The following is a 21,318-nucleotide window of genomic DNA, read 5'->3' on the forward strand; positions in this document are numbered from 1 at the left end:
AGTTGTCCAGTTTTTTGTGTACAGTTATTCATAATAGTCCCTTATGATCTTTTTTATTTCTGTGGCATCAGTTATAATGTCTCCTCTTTCATTTATGATTTTATTTATTTGAGTCTTCTCTCTTTTTTTCTTGATCAGTCTAACTCAGGGGGTTTTTTTTGTTTTTTTTTTTTAATAATTATATTTATTTATTTATTTTTCCCCCAAAGCCCCAGTAGATAGTTGTATGTCATAGCTGCACATCCTTCTAGTTGCTGTATGTGGGACGAGGCCTCAGCATGGCCGGAGAAGCAGTGCGTCAGTGCGCACCCAGGATCCGAACCCGGGCCGCCAGCAGCGGAGCGCACGCACTTAACCGCTAAGCCATGGGGCCAGCCCACTCAGGGTTTGTTGATATTGTCTTTTTAAAAAAACAACTCAGTTTCATTGATTTTTTTCTATTTTTTTTTGTTCTCTATTTAATTTACTGCTGCTCTAATCTTTATTATTTCTTTCCTTCTGCTATCTTTGGGTAGGTTTTGGAGCTTCTTGGAAGGGAGGAACACAGAGGAAAATTTATTTGGGGGTGATACATACAGTGTAAAATTAGTGTCATATGAATTATATGTTCTTTGGAAGGTGAGGTCATTTGTAACTTGTGAAAATTTGATAGACAATTTGTGCTGTTTGTTCCCCTAAAATAGTTTAAAAAGGAAACATTGGCAATATTTGACCAAGTATAATCTTCTCTGAGGAAGTACTCTACTCACACTCCTGCCAAGTGACATTTTTGGGCTTTGTTCACCAACACACCAGGTGTCAACACCAAGTGTTCTGCCCAAACACCAGGCAGAAGAAGAGGGAGCCACAGTGACACAATAAATTTGTACACTTCTAAGAGACTCTTGTGAAAGACTAAAGTATCCTTCCAAACCAGAGAGGGCCACTTACACGTGATTCATGTTGACAAGGGCATTTAAATGGAAACTTTTCTGAGGATCCAGGTGGATACATTGTGAATTATACCTCACATAATGAGAAAGCTTAATTCAGTTCTAATGGTTTTCACATGGCCAAGCAATGTATTTTAAAATTTGTGAACAATCTGCAAAATACTAATGCTTATGCTTGGATGATGATCAGTGATTAGAAGAAGGGAAAGGCAGGAACACATAAGTCTCACCCGAACAGCTTTTCAAATGAGCAGATTCCCCACCTTCTGCCAGAAACTATGACCATTATATATAGAAAGGTGCAATTCCGCATGCAACAAGCACAGCAGTTGATTCTGATGCAAATGGTCCACACTCTGAGATACACCAAAAGAAATTCTACCTGGTATAAACAGTCCAACAAGTATATGTTTTGCTATTCCATTCAGTTTTTTAGGTCAATTAGCATGATTCCATCCTCTTCTTTGGAGTGATTGAATCAGAATATCCTCTTCTTTGGTGTGACTCCAAAAGAGATCATTTTAAATGCTCCCCAGAGATCATGTTAGATTCATTAGCTTACTACTGGATTTGGGATCAAGTTCTCCAGAGCCGTGTTTCTCAAAGTTGGTTTAATAATCACTTGTATCAACAACACCTGAGAGCTAGATAAAATGTAGATTTCTGGGCTCCATCTCAGGCATAAGCTCAAAATCTCTGGGATGAGGCCTATAAAAAACTATTTTTAACCATCTCTGTCTCTGATGTCTGAGAATATACTGGAAAACTAAGTTTTTTTCATGCTAAAGCAACAAAGGATCAAAGCTAAAGTAAAAACAGTTATAGGAGTGGGTGTCCAATCTGGCATGTCAAAGATTCAGATCAGGCAGAGCAATGAAGACCAGTTCTCATGTTAGGTGAGTATAAGAGAGACAGACTTACTCCATAGTCTGTAATGCAAGAATAAGGGGCAAATGGTAAGAACCAGCAAGAGGCTGAGAAGAGGACACAGAGATCTCTCTGGGGAGTTCTAAGAGCTCTGATCTGAGCACAGGATAACTTCAAGAACTGCAGGGCTCACTCTGAGAGTCAGAGTTTAGCCATAGGATAATGAGATGAATTTTGTGAGGTATCTTTCTTGTCATTGTCTTAGTCAGGGCTCTTTGGTTTGGAAGGTAGAGAGAACCATTCAAGCTAGTTCAAACAAAGGAAAGTTTACTGTAAGAACACTCATAGAGTGAAAAATGGATGAAATCTAAAAAATGCAAGGGTTCAATGTTAGAGAAGGAGGGTATTTCTGGATTGAAGGAGGCTCTAAATGCCTATAAACAGGAACTTAAAGACTTTTGTTCTGGTGTTCTGCCATTAGCAATGCTCAGTTGCTCTCTACTTTTCTGGAGTATTCTAGCTTTTCTTTTTTTTTATTGAGGTCATACTGGTTCATAACATTATATAAATTTCAGTTGTACATCATTATATTTCGACTGCTGTATAGACTGCATTATGTTCACTACCAAAAGTCTAGTTGCCATCCATCACCGTACATATGTGCCCTTGTACCCCTTTCGCCTTCCCCCGCCCTCTTTTCCTCTGGTAACCACCAATCTGTTCTCCGTACCTGTTTGTTTGTTTATCTTCTACATATAAGTGAAGTCATATGGTAATTGTCTTTCTCCATCTGACTTATTTCGCTTAGCATAATACCGTCAAGGTCCATCCATGTTACTGTAGCTTTTCTGCTTTATAATGACTCTTTCTTTCTTTGATTCCCATTCAGTTTTCCAAACTGGGAATCTAATTGGCTAAGCCAATTGTTGGTGTGTTTGTTTCTCCATGTTGGCCAGCCTGTGGATCAGGTTGCCATCACTGATCCAATCAATTGTGGTGGGAGAGGGTGAGGACATGGAGTGGGGGGACCATCCACATGATTCAAAAATGGCTGCTCAGGAAACAAGGGGCACCAGGAGAGACAGATTCCTTTAAACCACAGAGGGTGGGTAACAGACAGGCAGAGTAAAGATGTTTGGGCCTTTCTCTTTTGAATTGAACCACTTATATCAGCATTAGTTTCACATGGGAACATGATAACTTTGCTTGACCTCTCACATTGGGGCACATGAGAGAAACAGAGACTGACCTGGCTAGGAATTCAGAGAAAGAGCTGGTCCCCTGATATCTGGACAGAACACTGTCTGCCAACTGAGACTCAGGAAGACAATCAGAGCCCATTGTTTTGGCCTATATGTCAATAAATTTGCATACCTCAGGATTAGGTCTGCATAAACAACTTTATAGGCTTTCACTTTTTTATTTAATTCTTCTGTGGAATTTGGGGTAAGTGTGTGTAATTTGAGACTGTGCCTCAAGTACTCTTTTGCCAATTGCAACACTCTGATGACTTGGGATCTCAAATCTTGTTAACATTAAAATGACTTCTTTTAAGGGATACGGTTCAGTAGACCTATATAATTTTCTCTTAGATTTTGTAGCTGGTTGGAAAAAGTCTATGTGATGCCAGCAATTCCCATGTTTCAGTAAGACAGACGCTTCTTTCTGCTCACATTCTGCAGTGAATCCTTTTGAGACATAGCAAAGACCAGCTTTATTTAGACTTGTGAAAATGTGAAGATGTTCCAGCCACTGGTCTTCTCTCTTTATGACAAGTAATATGACAAATAGTTTTCCACTTATTCCATCATGAGAAATTCTGATACTACATTGTCTGTGTGCCTTTGAGAAAATCAGTGGCTGGCTTTCTGAGGGCCAAATTAGAAGAAAGATAATTATTAAATTATCTCAAATAAGTTCGATAATGAAGAAAAGAGAAAATATATCTAAAAGGGTGCAAGTGAAACATCTAGACGTAAAAACATTGCATCATATGTTCAGGGACCAGATTCTAGTCCCAATTGTGACATTAACTCTATCTTCTTAGACAAAGTCATCTTAAACTCCTGAAAAATTGAGTTGACTTTGTTCTGTAAACTATAGAGTATTAGAAGTTATTATGTGAATATATGTGCATATACATGTATATATATGTGTGTATATAAAGAGTATGTGTGTGTGTATGTATATGTATGTATATATGTGTGTACAGTCATGTACCACATAACTATGTTTCCGTTAACGACGGACAGTATATATGACAGTGGTCCCGTAAGATTAGTACTATATAGCCTAGCTGTATATTAGGCCACACCATCTAGTTTTGTGTAAGTACACTCCATGATGTTCACACAACAATGAAATTGCCTAATGACACATTTCTCAGAACATATCTCTGTCGTTAAGGAACAATTGACTGTATACATAAAATATGTTATGTATATACTTTGCTATCAGAAAACTCAAATTTTCTATATTATTTCTTTGCAAGCTCAGGCTCCCTCTTTGGAAGACCTGGGGCTGTTTGCTAAGGACTTTGAACCTCAGTCAACAGACAATGTTTGTTAATCTATCCATCTATCCCTTCATCCATTCAGCCTCCCCCAAACGTCAAGGTACTAGATAGTGACATGGTGAGGTTTGATATCTGAGGGAAGAGGAAATATGAAATCATTCCAATTCTATTTCATTGTTGTTATCTATTTGTTCCTTATTTTAAGTCTTGGTTTTCATTTTATGGAAGAGATGTTAAGCGATGAGCTTCTCAGGGGAAGTAGCATGTATCCTTATCTATTCCCAGGAACTAGTAGAGTACTCAATAAGTGTTTGAAAGCATGGATACATGAACATATGCACGAATGTACTTCAGAGACCAAAAAGCTAGAAGCTTCTCTGTGATCCATGCCCCTTGAGGAGCTCCTATCGAAGGTTTATTATGAAAGATAAAAGCAGGGAATTGAAGAATGGAATGTTTCTTATTCCTCTTTTGTTCAAATTTCAATATGTTTGAGCAGTGGAGGTTGATGGAGAGAGAAGAAAAGAGAGGAAAAAGGAAGAGTGGGAGGAACTGGGAAAAACATTCTGGAATGCTGTATGTCTGGTCAAAAGTGGAAAAATCTTTAAGACTCCAGATGGTGCATCAGAGCAGCATTACCACTAGCTCTCCCAAGACTTCCACCCCCTCACTTCAAATCCAAGTCTCTTCTCTTTTAAGAGTGATGAAAATGTTGTACTGATGACATGGATGAATGCTAATCCAGTCGAAATATCAATTTTGTAAAGAAAATTTAGAAATAAAACCAATTCTATCCAAATTTCTCATTCCCGTGGCTATTCAAACTTTTCCTAGGTTTAAATTATAGCAAAGGAGCGAGCATTATTTATAGTTGACTTTGTCATTGTGGGAACACATGTAACCTCAACCTCAAGGGATGCTGGGACTTTAGAGGCAAGCTGGCAAAGAAAGGAGCGTACGTTAGGACAAGCTGGCACAAGGGAACTGGAGAGAAATGTGAACCAGGCTACTTGCGGTTGTCTTTGCAAAGGCATTTAGGTTTTGGGTCACTTTTATTGCAGCTAGTATCCAGTCACAGTCACATGGCCATGGAGAGCTTAAGGACTGAGCACTGCCATTCTATTTTATTATTGTTGCCTATATGCTATAAAATGGATGAGTTTTATGCCCAGAACTTTCAGTACATTACTTCTTTTGGAGGCATGATAGTCTCAGATCCTTTCATAAATGCCGTCTAGTCATCTTCATTCAGGCACTCAGTGGCAGTCTATAAAATTATAAGAGACAGAATTAAATGAAATACATGTTGGATTTTAAAAGCTGCACCTAATTACCCATGAATATCTCCCCAGAGGTCTCTTTTTAGTAGCAGAAGAAATATCTCTTTTAGGCTTATGGACAATGGTAGCTGTTACAGTCCATTATAGAGTAAAATTAGCACTTAGGTAAAATTTGGTCATTTTATAGAATCCTAAGGAGTCTATGATGTTTCTGGTTTCCAAAGCAGATTCCGAAAAGTAATCTATGCTAGTAACACCATGGACATAAAATGAGATCCTGAAATGTAGCTAGACTTATTGCTACTATAAAGCTAGCAAGCTGAAATTTTTTCAGAGATAATAAATATAGGAAGAAGGAATAGTTTCCAAATCTAAGAGTAAAAAAAATATGATAATTACTATAAAGAGAAAATTAAGAAAATAAATGAGCCTTATTTTGATCTTGATCATAACATGAAGAAGGTGGCTCCTGAGAAAAAGTGTCTTGAATTCTCCTGTTTAATTGCTCAGCGAATAGAAAACGTTACATCTGTGAGCAGTCACGGAAGGGTTAAAAATTAACCCTAGCATTTAAATAAGACCTGATCAAAACCTGCTACTAGAAATTCAGGACTTCTTTTTTCAAATCCTTCTTTTCAAAGGTTAATTTCAACTGAGTGTTGGCATCTTAGCACTCCTTTGCAGAATATTCCATTTAAAGATAGGAATTTGTGCTGTTGGCCCTATTACCCCTGACTTTTCTAAATTCACTCATGCCTCTAAGGGCAACTTAGTCCTTTTGGACCAATGTCCAAACATTTTCCTGATCCATTTGGTCATCTTGCTACACTTCCCCATTAACTTGATAAAGTACAGCTTGAACTTGCACCCTTACCACATCATAAATTTGACTAACTTGAACCATTCGTCTTAAGTTTTTCTCTTTCTAGATAAAGTTTCATAGTAACAGGAACAGCTTTTTTCACCCTGGAAATATTGAACCTGGCGTCAAATCCTGGTAAAAATCTAACACTCTATGGTGATTCCAAAACTTTTCCGAGCTTCTATTTGAGAGTCTAATGGTTGCAAAAAAAGAATGCATATTTAGATAGTAATTTGCCAAAAGTTCAGAAAGACTCTGATCCCTCTTAGAACCCAGATGAAGAATTCCTGAAATAGAGCCTTGGGTCACTAAAATGTCTAGATGCCCAGCCATTATTATATTATTATATTAGCTGTTACTAATAAGAGTTAGCAGTAGTTGTTCCTAAAAACGGAGTTGCAAAAGAGTTTCGCTGTGTCTCGTAAATCTAAGATACTGCTGAAGTCTGTCCAATTGTTGGTGCTCAAAAAAGTACCAAAATATTACACTGTTAATTTGCCTTAACCTTTTTGTAATTTGTGGAGTAATTTGGTTTATTGTCTTCACTCTGGTATCCCACCAAACCCTGAATGACAAAATGTTACAGAGGCCATATCGAATCTTGCAGGTTTGGAGCATGATGATAAATGAGGGTTACCTTGGGGCTCCCCAATGAGGATGTGTGGATCAGCGAAAACTATATCATACTAACCTTTGTGGCCACTGAGCCCAACTTACAACCAAATTCAGGGATCCCTTCAATCCCTTGACCTATTGTTTTCAAGCCTCTGCTTAGATACCTCAGTGAAGGAGAGTTTATTTGCTCCTCAAGTGATTATTGTATTTTTGCAGAGCAGAGAATATTAATAAAATAAATATATAAATATTAATAAGGTAAATTTTATCTGTTCATTCATGTTGAGCTGAAATCTTCCTCCTGCTAACTTCCATCTGAAAATCTCTACAAGAAAATAAATGGTACATAGTTTTCAAAAATACAGGCAACGTTCTTTTGTGCTTGCTCCTTCTCCTTAGATTTCTTATAGATTTGTTTAATTTGCGTATAACTCCTGTGCAATCACAGAGTTCATTAAAAGCAATGCTAGATATTGATATGATGGGCACCATGGCATTGCATCTCAAAGCTAGAGGGTGAAAATTTTGGCAGTAAGCATGGTGCTTAGGAGCATAGACTCTGAGGCTAGGCCACCCAGTTTTGAATCTCAGCTCCGGCTGCTGCTTGCTGTGTACAGTCTGATGAGTTACTTAACCTCACTGTGCCTCAGTAAAATGGAGCTATTACTTTCTACCTCATAGTGTTGAGAAGATCAAATGATCTATCTTTAAAATATTTAGAACAATGCCTTGGTTATAAAAATAACGCTTTGTCTCAACGTGAAGAAAAACGTTAATCAAAAGAGAAGAGTACATTTCCTGGCACGAATATGTAGAAATTTGAAGTGAGATATCTGCTTTTTTGGATTGAGTGTGCAGTACTGCATCATATACCTGTTTGAATTAAGATTGAATTAAGGCATCTCCCAAATTTAAGATCTCAATTTACAACTAATCCAAGGTAAATTCATGGAAAATCAGGCTTGTAACACTTTCCCTGTAACACTTTAAAATATGTAACGACTGGCAACAGTGAGACCTTATATAGCTACAGTTTCATCTCATGCGTGAGGCCTTCTTTATGTGGACTTTGTGATCATTCAGACAGTGAAAAGTCCCCGTTGATTGAAAAAAAACATGGCTTGTGGAGCCAAAGAGGAGGAACAATGCACGTACTTAAGGAAGCTCATGGTGCCTTCACGTGGGAATGGTAAATGGCCCTCATCTGCTCACACTAGCAGGCCTGGCAGCTAAGAAATTAAATGTCCCGAAAGAAACAAAGCTTCATTTCTTTAAGAATATTCTATAATTCACCGACTTTGCCACTGAGTTTGGCTTTTTTTCTTTCCAGAACACAAAAATAGCAATAATAATAATAATAATAAAAGGTATTCTGAACTGATTTTTTTTCATACAGCTTTGGCAGAATCTGTGGACATCCTCTTTCAACAACTTGTCTAGCGCTCTCAACATTTCCAACTAATTTAACACTCCCACGCAGAGTTCTTGTGTCACCAGGCTGATTTCTTTTCCTCGCAGATGCATTTCCAATTAAGTCCGTCCCATTCACTGAGTTCCACAGGTAGCTTTTGTATCCTCAGTGTTGGAAACAGGCCTCCCAGGGGATAATGAAGGTGCCCATGGCTGGCTGCAAGATTCCCTTTTAACATTGGACTCTTAAGACGCCAAAATATTCTTCACCATTTCGCATAGCAGACAGTCCACAGCAGCTATCTGGTTTTATAATCAGCAGAACAGATTATTTCAGTGCAAGAAAGAGCTGTGGTCTGAGGTTGGGTGTGAAGTTCATTTTCCATTTGCTGCTGAGAGATAAATGAGCACCTGAACGGGAATGAAAAATTAAGTCCTGCAGCTTTTCTATTGAATTGCTAGTCATTAACCTTTTCTATCTAAGGCTGTTATAAATTGGGAACTTGTTCTTAATTTCCTATGGTTTATTTTCTTCTCTCATGCTTGTTAAGACAGAACTTTGGATCTTGTAAATTGTGCAGATATCATTAGAGGAGAAACAAATAATGAAGATTCCAGATTCAGCCCTGTTCTTGGAATCCAGAGAGAAGGAAGGCAATCTGCGGCAAGTCAGCCTCAGTTTCTAGACAAAATGAGGTCCATCTGAAACTTCATTCCAAATGGCTGCAATCAGGAGTACCAGAAAACACGCCTGCGGCACCCACAGCCACCTCTCTTTAGAATCATCGTTGCAATTTGTATTCACCAAAAGGCACTCCTGGATACTACACGGAGTCCTGTTTTTAATAGTGCCAACATTAATAATGCCAAGATTAAAGGTCATGAAAATGTAACATTGGATGTCGAAAGCCACACACAACCCCAAATCCCTGGTCTAAGGGAGTTTGTTGGCCCAGTGAATATATTTAGAACCAAGTTTCATGTTTTGGTTTGTCTTCAAAGTTAGCATAGAGCTCCGTGTAAGTAGAATGATCTTTCACCAAAAAATGCCCAGTAATTTTCTTGATTCTCATTTCCTCTCTGTCACTGGTTCACTGCTGGTCTGTCCCTGGTTCAAGTGACAACTATGAAATAACAGAATTTCCCCTGAGAAAATCCCCCAAATTACAGAAAATATTCATAAGAAAAATGTCATATTCTGAAAATTGTTTGGTGAGAACTGAGATAGTAATTCATTTAGAGAAATACTGTGACGGTTGGTCAGTAGCTAGCTCAATCCACAAAAGCCTACTTTTTATATTTCCAAACTACTTTAGTAATTCATTCTATCAACAACTATTTATGAGTGTTTGTGATGGGTCAGGCACTGAGCACTGAGAATACTATGACAAACAAAAAACTGCCACTCTCCTCGAGGAGTTGACTATTTACTGGAGAGACAAGTGTCTTGACATGAGTACAGCCATGTTTGGCCGCTCCATTGACCTACAGCCACCAGCACAAAAAGAAATATAAAAGCTGCTTTCTGCGTGGTGGGAACTGGCCCTTCTCTCATGGAGGGAGTTGCAGGTTGTAACATTTCAAGGCTCTTGGAGCGTCGTAGCACAGGATGGACTGGCCATCTATGCCGGGCTGGGATGATAACCAAAGAGAACAATGAACGTACACAACTACTGGGCTGGGACGTTAGCCAGGGGGCTCAGTGCACGTACGCCACTGATAACCATTTTGTGCATGGAAACACTAAATACTTGCTCTGCAAACTCTGTAATTGCTTACTCTGAAAATTATTGATGGTATAAAAACTGCTGGAAACTGAACCCTAGTGAGAGTTCCACCTGTGGAAGGGACACCTTGCCCAGGACGTGTGATCCTTGCCCAGCCGCGTCTATTGACAGGACTCTCCCGGCAGTGGGGCGTGGATGTTGTGAGGAACTGACTTGATGTGAAGTAATTGATTTGATGTGTAGTAAGTGATTTGATGTGTTCTCTTTTCGGTCAACCTGGTGTTTCTCTTTCCAGTTGATTTGTGTCATTTCTCTTCAGCCGATGTGGGTGTTTTCCCTTTCCAGTCGGGCTGATGTTTTTTCCCTCTTAATATTTGACCTATTTGGATCAGTTTGCAGACTGTCACCTTTACTATCCTCTATATAATAAAATATACCTTCAGTCCATTTGTTTGGAGTGGAAAGTGTCTTTTACGTCTCCGATCGAATCCCCAAACCTCTCATAACATAATTGGCGCTGTGAGCAGGATTCGATTAAGGAGATGCCTTTCCTATTCAAACGAAAGGTAACTGAAGCCAAAGTGGAAGAAATTCCAGGATGAGAGGACCCTCCCTTTTGCACTCTGGCTGGGGAGTGGGCTCGCAGGTCAGGGTTATGTGAAGCTTGGGATGCTCGTCTGCGACGATTTGAACCGTTGGATGTGACCAAAGCTTTGCAGACGGTGGAAAGGAAAGCGAAAGATGATGTTTCTTTTTTGGCACTGCGAGGTTGATGTTTGTTGACTGCTTATCGCCGGGCTATAGAAGATAAAGATAAGATACAGAAAGAGAAGGCACTCTCGGAAAAAGAAAATTTAGATTTGCAGTCTCGCTTGGCTATGATTCAATGTCAATATCATGCACTGGGAGATCAGGCTCGTAACTACCAAGCTGTAGCAGAAAAGGCTGCTGTAAGAGTTGCCAAATATAAGTATAGAAAGAGGAGAGGAAAGGTAAATGAACGAAAAGTTCACATGGCCATAGCATCGGCCGGTCCTAAGTGGGACCCGGACACATGGGATGGTGATATCTGGGATGATGATTCTGAAACTGATTATGAGGAAGAGGAAAAACCGCCCAAACGCACAGAGGCACGTCCTCTTCGCCGTCGGCGGATGGAAATGGATGATAATCATCCTATAAAGAAAGATGTGATTGAGGATTTTAACCAACAAGAAATTTCTGATATTTTAGCCCGGGCTACACAAAAGCCTGGAGAAGCCATTATAACCTGGCTTGTTCGCCTATATGATATGGGTGCTACAGGAATTAATCTGGATGCAGGAGATACTTTTAAATTTGTAATTTTGTCCAATGATCCAGTAATATGGGGAAAGAAATTATGGGAAGACATATGGTTATGGTGTCAAAACACGATTGTTACTGTATTTCATGTTGATGCTCACAGTTCTTTAATTTCTGCAGAACGAAAGCATAATTCTCATGCTAATCAGCTGGTGCAGATTCGTGCAATGCACAACCCAGGCTTAGCACAATGGGTCCACGAAAAGAGCGGACACTTGGGAGAACAAGCTTCATACAGGTGGGCACAACAAAGGGGAATCCTTGTCACCCATGATGATATTGCCACTGCAGTACAACAATGTCAGTTATGCCAACAGTTAAATAAACGGGGAGTTCCACACCCCTACCAAGGTCATATACAAAAGGGATTATTTCCCGCCCATACCTGGCAAATAGATTTTATTGGACCATTGCCAAATTCTTGTGGATATACTTATGCCTGCACTGCTGTTGATACATATTCTGGTTATTTATTGGCTATACCAGCTAAAGTGGCCACCCAACAGAGTGCCATAAAATTATTAGATATAATCAAGTTATATTATGGAACACCAAGACAAATTCAGAGTGACAACGGTTCCCACTTTACAGGTAAGTTGATTCAAACCTATACCAAGGAAAATTATATAGAATGGATTTATCATATACCTTATTACCCCCAAGCTGCAGGCCTCATAGAACGAATGAATGGATTGCTTAAACAACAATTGAGGAAACTTGGTCATGGCTCATTAAAGGGGTGGCACAACCATCTAAGTACTGCTCTAAATATGTTAAATAACAGGCCACTAGGCCCTAATGAGACTCCTCTGTCAAGGTTGTTACCAGCAAAGATTACAGAAGTGGCAGCCGCCACCCATGAGCTTATGACCTTAACCTATTGGCCCCTGACTCAGTCTGCTAAACTGCCTTTTCGTGCCACGGCCGAAGCGGCTGGATTGGATTTATCTACTGTTCATTCTATTCAATTGCCCCCTAAGAAGCAGTCTATAGTCCCTACTGGGATAGGGGTACAGTTTCCCAAAAATACCTTTGGTTTGTTAAAAGGACGCTCTGGACTGGCAGCAAAAGGTATTGATGTACTAGGAGGAGTTATTGATCCAGATTACCAAGGAGAAACAAAATTTATATTACATAATGGTAGTGACATAGTACTAACTGTAGAGTCTGGGGAACAAATGGGACAATTATTGGTGCTTCCCCTCTTGACTCCAAATGTGTCACAAGGACAACCTCCAAGTGAATTAACTAAAAGAGGAATGCAAGGATTTGGGTCTACAGACGGATGGAAACCTGGAGCAAAAGTGTGGATGACACACCCACCCAATGCAGCCCCCCATGCCGCAAAAATAGTGGCCCAAGGGCCCACTGTAACACTCATAGTTATGTATCCAGGAAATGAACAGTTATATCATGTTCCTAAAAATTCTGTTTCTTTGCGTGAATAGATATTCCCGCTGTGTTCGCTATGCTGCACTGCACCTCCATGTCTGCTGCAGACCTACACACCAATTAATGCCTCTGTAGGACAACCTTTGACCCTGTGCTGTTAGACCAACTGCTCTACACCAGTGGGACCTATAACCTGGACTATGAATGGCCAAGAAATTTGGTCTCAGAAACAGCAAGCAACTTCGCAATATCAGATAATTTCTCTATTACCCTGCCTTCTGCTACCCTCCGTGATGGGGGCTGATCTGAACTTCTACAAGCTAGTTTGTTAGGCCTAAATGTTACCTTATCTAATGTTATCTTTGATGCTGTACATGATTTGCAAGATCAAGTTAATAACATTTCATATTCTAAGGGGTTATTTGATTGGTTACCTTGGGGTTTGGGTCTTTATTGTGAGATAGTCTTATAATTATTGTAGTCATTGGATGTTGAGTTCTTGGATGTGCCTTATGTACTTGTGTACGAAGTTCATTGTCTGTGTATATGGTGTCTTATGGTTAATGGAGACGGCCACGGCCGAATATGTCTTGACATGAGTACAGCCATGTTTGGCCGCTCCATTGACCTACAGCCACCAGCACAAAAAGAAATATAAAAGCTGCTTTTTGCATGGTGGGAACTGGCCTTTTCCCGGGAACCGGCCTTTCTCCCACGGAGAGAGTTGCAAGTTGTAACATTTCAAGGCTCTTGGAGCGTCGTAGCCCGGAGTGGACTGGCCATCTGTGCCGGGCTGAGACGATAACCAAAGAGAACAATGCACGTACACAACTACTGGGCTGGGACGTTAGCCAGGGGGCTCAGTGCACGTACACCACTGATAACCATTTGTGCATGGAAACACTAAATGCTTGCTCTGCAAACTCTGTAATTGCTTACTCTGAAAATTATTGATGGTATAAAAACTGCTGGAAACTGAGACCTGGTGAGAGTTCCACCTATGGAAGGGACACCTTGCCCAGGACGTATGATCCTTGCCCAGCCGCGTCGATTGACAGGGCTCTCCCAGCAGTGGGGCGTGGACGTTGTGAGTAACTGATTTGATGTGAAGTAATTGATTTGATATGAAGTAATTGATTTGATGTGTTCTCTTTTCGGTCAACCTGATGTTTCTCTTTCTGGTTGATTTGTGTCATTTCTCTTCAGCCGATGTGGGTGTTTTCCCTTTCCAGTCGGGCTGATGTTTTTTCCCTCTTAATATTCGACCTATTTGGATCTGTTTGCAGACTGTCACCCTTTACTATCCTCTATATAATAAAATATACCTTCAGTCCATTTGTTTGGAGTGGAAAGTGTCTTTTATGTCTCCGATCGAATCCCCGAACCTCTCATAACAACAAGTACCAGACAACTGGGGGATAGTAAGACGAACTGTGTTTCAGAGACTGATTTAAAATCTGGATCTTCTCTTCCTACTTTTATGACATGGTTAATCAAAATGAGTCTTCCTTTCCTGGCCCAAGCTCATTGCTTTTTAGAGAAAATGGAGAACAAATTTGTGAGACTGTTAAGCTCTGCTGGTGATCTATGAGAATCAGAGAGAACAGGAAAATATCTGGAAGACTCAGGTCTGAGAAATATCTTCAGGTTATCAAAAAGACTAAGATGTCATTTCCATAAAATATTAACTAGTAAGTGTGATGTCAATCTTAAATAAGCTTTTAGGAAACATTGTTGAAGAAATAGTTTGTGAGCACCTAGAAGTGAAAACAGAGATTAGTAGGGATTCACCAAAAAGCTATGAAATCCTATTTTGATAAGATTTTTTTATTAATAGAGCAGAGAAAAGCTATTGATGGAAATTTAAATTTTACCAAGACACTTGACAAAATCTATCATTAGAACATTGTATATAAACAAAAGATGGGATAATATAGTACTCTTTAAAGTACAATTCATCCAATTTAATTGATTTTTTCTTAAATCAGAGTATCTAAGTTTGCAACAGGGTTCTGTCCTAGCCAATGTTTAGCATGATTTGGAGAAGATATAGAAGGTATGTTCATCTGATTTAAGGATGAAGAATATCAAATCTGGAGAGATGGAGAGTATTGAATGACAGACTCAGGATGTTCGAAGATTCTCACAGGCTATAAGGATACAGACAAATCAAAGCTGTTAGAAAGAAAATGACATATATAGACAACAAATTAAAATTATCTAGCATAAGAATAATATTATCCTCAAAGTAGAAGTGCTGATAAATCTAAAAGGAAAAATATGTAGAGCTAAAGTATACAGCTCATTTCAATTTTTTTATTGAGGTATAATTGACATATAACATTATATTAGTTTCAGGTGTACAACATAATGATTCGATATTTGTATACACTGCAAAATGATCACCACAATGTCATCTTCCATCACCATAGAAAGTTACAAAATTTTTTTTTCTCCTGATGAGGACTTTTAAGATTTACTCTCTTAGCAACTTTCAAATATGCAATACAATATTGACTATAGTCATCATGCTGTATGTTATGTCCCCATAACTTATTTATTTTATAACCCTCATGCATTGTTTGTGAGAATGTAAATTGGTGCAGCCACTATAGAAAACAGTATGGAGGTCCCTCAAAAAAATAAAAATAGAGCTACTACATGATCCAGCAATTCTACGTCTGGATATTTATCCAAAGAATATGAAAACACTAATTCGAAAAGACATATGCACCCCTGTGTTCATTGCAGCATTATTTACAATAGCCAAGATATGGAAACAACCTAAATGTCCATCACAGGATGACTAGATAAAAAGATGTGGTGTATACATCTCTCTGCCATAAAAAAGAATGAAATCTTGCCATTTGCAACAACATGGATGGACCTTGAGGGTATTATGCTAAGTGAAATAAGTCAGACAGAGAAAGACAAATTGTTTACAATTTCACTTATATGTGGAATCTAAAAAACAAAACAAACTAACTAAACAAAACAAAACTCACAGATACAGAGAACAGATTGGTGGTTGCTGGCAGGGATGGAGAGTGGGGGGGGGTGAGAGAATTCAAGAGGTACAAACTTCATTTCAATTTTTCTTGAAATGAGGAGATAAATTTTGCTTTACACTATGTGCCAGGAAAAACTGAAGCAGAAAGTTAAACACTAAAATACATTCTAATTACTGAGTGTGGAGGTTAATTTCAACAGAAAGTTAGACATCAAGACATATTCTAGGGCCAGCCCCGTGGAAGTGCGCATGCTCCGCTGCTGGCGGCCCGGTTTCAGAACCCCGGGCGCGCACCGACACACCGCTTCTCCTGCCATGCTGAGGCCGTGTGCCACATACAGCAACTAGAAGGATGTGCAACTATGACATACAACTATCTACTGGGGCTTTGGGGAGGGGGGGGAGACATATTCTAGTTACTGAATTTCCAAAAAAGTAAGTCATTGTCAAGTGGGAAGAATCAGGCTGGTTTAGTTTTCTGTCTGGTGACAGTTTTCAAAAACAAAGGAGACTTGTCCCCAAATTTGAGGAAAAGAAAGTGACCCAAGTATTTTATTTCCAGCAAAGTTGTTGAACAACTATAAAGGCAGAGGACCTTCATTCTCAGACATGAAAGATATTAAGAAAACTCACACCTCTGAGTTCTTCTTGAAAATAAAATCTAACCAACTAAAAAATAATGCCCAATTTTGGAATATATGGAGAAAGGACTGAGAGTGGGCGTTGAATTCATTTAAACGTAAAACTTATGAATAATACATTGGTGGTTGAAGAATAGAGTATAAATGTTATAAACTCTTTAAACATAAGAAAATAAGATACAAAAATTTGGAATTGGAAAAGATACATAATTGTAAGTTGGAGGATATATACTCTTTTTTTGTTTTTAAAATGTTTTAGATCTATTTTTGTTTATTTGTTATTTTTTGTTTTTAATTAATGGTCTTTTAAAAAAGAGTAGTTTTAGGTTTACAGAAAAATTAAGCAGAAAGTACACAGTGTTTTCATACATCCCTCCCCCTAAACACAGTTTCCCCTATTTTTAACATCTTGTACTAGTGTGGTCCATTTTGTTACTGTTGAGCCAATATTGATAGATTATTATTAACTAAAGTCCATAATTGACATTAGAGTTCACTCTTGGTGTACATTCTATGAGTTTTGACAAATGTATAAAGACATGTATACACCATTACAGTATCATAGAGAATAGGTTCATTGCCCTAAAAATCCCGTGTTCCATTTATTTATCCGTCCTTCCATCCCTCCCCCTGACTCCTTAGCAAACACTGATCTTTTTACTGTTCCACAGTTTTGCCTTTTCACATAATATTTTAAAGCAGTAATTTAATTGATACTGTATAAAATAGAAACATGTAGTAGAAAATTCATATGGCTCCCATCCCTAATAGTTTTCATTCCCTTTTCTTAACTTTAGAAAAAATTGTCTTGTATAAAGAAATCTATTTGAAGTTTACAATTAACTTCAATTTTAATTCTTTTCCTTTTTAAAGTTCAAGAGAAATATTTTTATACTGTTAATTTTAAAATAGTATGCATAGTATGATCATATTTCCATTAATTTTTTCTGAATATATCTATCTGTCCATTTACCCAGTTGCATCTATACCTAGAGATATATTTGGAATCATGTTCAACAAATATCAGAAAGTTATTCTGGGGCATTGGAATTTTAGGTAATTAGTAGCTGTTTTTTAGGTGATTTAGAGCTGTTTTTCTTTATATATATGTCACATGCATGTATCTTTTTAATAAGAATTATTATTTTAAAAAAGAAAATCAAATATGTTAAAATAGATATGAGATTATGTAAAATTTTCCATTTGGGTCAAAAATGCATCTCATAACTACAAGATAGAGAAGTTAAGGCAAAGAAGCTTAAAAAACACTTTTATTATAGATAAAAATGAGCTTAATGAGTCTGCTTCAAAAGCTTAATAAAACATTAAACTGTATTAATAATGTCAAAATGAGGAAGTCCCTGTGTGTTTTAAAGTCCACGTCTGGAATTTTTTTTTTTTTTTTTTTTTTTTGGTGAGAAAGATTAACCCTGAGCTGACATCTGTGCCAATCTTCCTCCACTTTATATGTGTTGCCACCACAGCATGGCTGACAAGTAGTGTAAGTCCGCCCCCAGGATCTGAACCCATGAACCTAGGCCCCCGAAGCACAGCATGCTGAACTTAACCACTAAGCCACAGGGCCAGCCCCCCACATCTGATATTTTGAGTTTAGCTCTGATGCAAATTCAAATGCTTTCAGAGAAGAGTAACTAGGATTTTGAAAGAATCAAAACTAATTCATGAAAAACTATCTTATGAAAGAGTTAGTATTCTTATTCTTTGTGATTTTGAGGAATTCAATATGTAATAGCAGGTAGAAACTATGGAGAGAAATAATTCGATTCAGTGATACAAATCTTCCTGAAAGGACTCTCCGCCATAGACATCTAAGCATAAATTGGTCAACCTTTTGGCAGGGATCTTGTGGTAAGAATTCAAACCTCAGGCAGGTTATAAGAGTGAAAGATCTATAAGTCTCTAAAATGCTGTCGGGTTTTTGTGTGTGTGTGTGTGGAAGGTGAGCCCTGAGCTAACATCGATATCAATCCTCCTCTTTTTGCGGAAGAAGATTGGCCCTGGGCTAACATCCGTGCCCATCTTCCTCTACTTTATGTGGGATGCTGCCACAGCATGGCTTGAAAAGCAGTGTGTCAGTGCACTCCCAGGATCCAAACCTTCCAACCCTCTGGCCGCAGAAGCAGAGCACATGCACTTAACTGCTACACCACCGGGCTGGCCCCTAAAATGTTATCAGTTTTAAGACTTGAGTCTGGAAACAAGCAGAGACAATGTGATGAGCACAGTATTTTCACAATCAAATAAATCCATTGAAAGCCATACTCAGGCTACACTGGGTAATCATCACCAAGTGTGAACCACAAATATTTCAACAAACAGTTGTTAACTTTCATCGCTCCAAATGTTTGGAAAGATTTTTCTTCTCAAGGTGCAGTGGTAGAAGAATGGTGAAAGACCGTGCTAAGAGCTATATTTTTTAAGAGATGAGCTTTTATGATTGATGCACAAACAACATTGCTTGCCTCTCAATTTTTCTTCTTAGCCTGATTCTCAAAATTCAAATTGAGGAAAAATTAATAATTTGTGTGCACATAACATATGCAAATATATGACTAAAGGGCAATGTTTGTGGAAATAATATGGAAATATCTGCTTCTATTTCTCTATCTTTTACATACTGTACTTCTTTCTTTCTACATTGTGGAAATTTATAGGTCAAACAGGCCTTAGTAATCATTAATCCAACCACTAAGTTGAACCAATGAGGAAACTGAGGCTCAGAAAGATAAAAACAACTTGGTCAGGGTCACATAGTTCCTAAAGGAGGTGATTCTAAACCTTAGGACTCCTAATTCCCAGCCCAGAGTTCTTTACCTTAAGTCAGGGACTAAAATCTCTGTGCCTTTATTTTCTCTCTTCATATTGGCTTCTTGATACAGTGCAATGCTTTGGGCAAAAGCCTTTTTCCATACATACCTGTTGCAGACATGTTGAATAAGCTACAATCTTTGGCATTCTCTTGTTTTTGTGTCTATGTACTAGAGTGCTGTGCCTGTCTAATCTCTTTACTTGAATTTTGAGTTCTTTGCAAAAACCATTCATCTTCCTTTGTTCAAAGGAATATATTCTTTAAAGAAATTTCTGGCTTTAGGTGGTGCGGTGGGGTTGAGAATATTGGGTAGAAGAGAGGAATCTTGCATAGGTCAAGTTTCTGATTTTCAAGTGATAACATCCATTCTGCCTGATTCAAGCAGCTTTCAGCAGTAAGGACTTTATTGCAGAACATTAATTAGCTCATATAATCTCCAGGAAGACTAGAGAACTAGGCTTATATGCTGCACAACTAGATTTGTATGCTAGGAAATGGTGAAACCAGGAAAAATACCTTCTAGACAAGAAACTATTCCAATAAAAATCATCCTGCCATTGTATCCCACTTAAACTCTCCATCTGCCAGGCCTCTACTGCACAGGGAACAAAGATCCCATCCCTGTACAACCACTAGAACCACTTTCATTGTGGTGTTAAGTGCTCCCTTCAGGGGTCCCTGGGGCTTCCAGGGCAGTTAACTCTCATTTTCAGGAAGTATCCATGATGACCTCAAGACCTTTGCGCAGATTATGACTCTTCAAAGCACAAACTAATGGTGCCTAAGAGACTGTGGTTCTGGGCCACAAAATCTCATCATGAGTTTCTCTTGAGTCATTGAAACCTCTGCTTTGTGGCTTGGGTCATAGAAGGGGCCTCCCACGTGCAGCCCTCAAGTGTGTCCCTTTCTCAGTCTCATTCCATTCACCTTTTATGGTGCAATGGAAGGGCCTCTGTCTACACAGGTTCCTGTTTCATTAATAGAAACATTCACTAGCAGTCATGTTGCATTTGCCTAAGAATTCAATTAGGCTTTTCTAATGACATTGTTTAATTAAACAGGCATCTTTGTATTTGGGAGATGAGTTTTTAACCTGGAGCATATTTTTAAAATTAAAACAATAAGCATACTTCACAATTTACCACTGTTGTTGTTTTCCCAACTTTGATGCATTTACGTGACGTTTCTACCATTCGTGGTAAGAAGAGAGAGTTGAAAAGACAATAATTGACAAAGCTTATCTGAGGTCAATGAAGACTTCTTGGTCACAATGTTCTCTTCTGAGGGAAAGTTAGGAGCTCCACCAGAGATGATATTATCACAGTACTGCTTATTTAGTGAGACTTGGAAATCATATAAAGGAATATGCTTATCTAGGGCTGGGCTTTGTTTAAACACCACACAGATGATACTCTTATTGTCTAAAATGACTCTTCACAAAGGATGAAGTAGATCTGAGTGGATTCCAGATGAGAACAGGGTATACTTACTGAACTCAGAAGCTGAAGAGCATTTAAATAGATTTGTTCAAAACAAAAGAAAAAACAAGACAAGAAAAGATGCCTGTAGAGTAAAATTCCAGGGCTGAATTCATATTGAATTTCTGTTGTGAACCAGGTATACATTTTTAAAAATCTGTCAACCACCTAGTCACAAGTTTTCTACCTGTTGTCTCCTTTCAATCACTTTTTGGCTGATTGAGCCTTCAAAATTTGACCCAAATTCTAAAAGAATATTTTGATTTGGAATAATAATCTCACTAGAAGAGTAATTGTTTTTTTTAACTTGGCAGTTTCTTGTGCCTCTGGGAACACAAGATGAAATTGAACTTTTAAAAAAATCATAACTATTCTGCTCACTAATCCAATTTATAAGAAGTGATTCCATTCAATT

Source organism: Diceros bicornis, chromosome 20 (assembly GCF_020826845.1).
Source record: "Diceros bicornis minor isolate mBicDic1 chromosome 20, mDicBic1.mat.cur, whole genome shotgun sequence".
Lineage (NCBI taxonomy): Eukaryota > Metazoa > Chordata > Mammalia > Perissodactyla > Rhinocerotidae > Diceros > Diceros bicornis.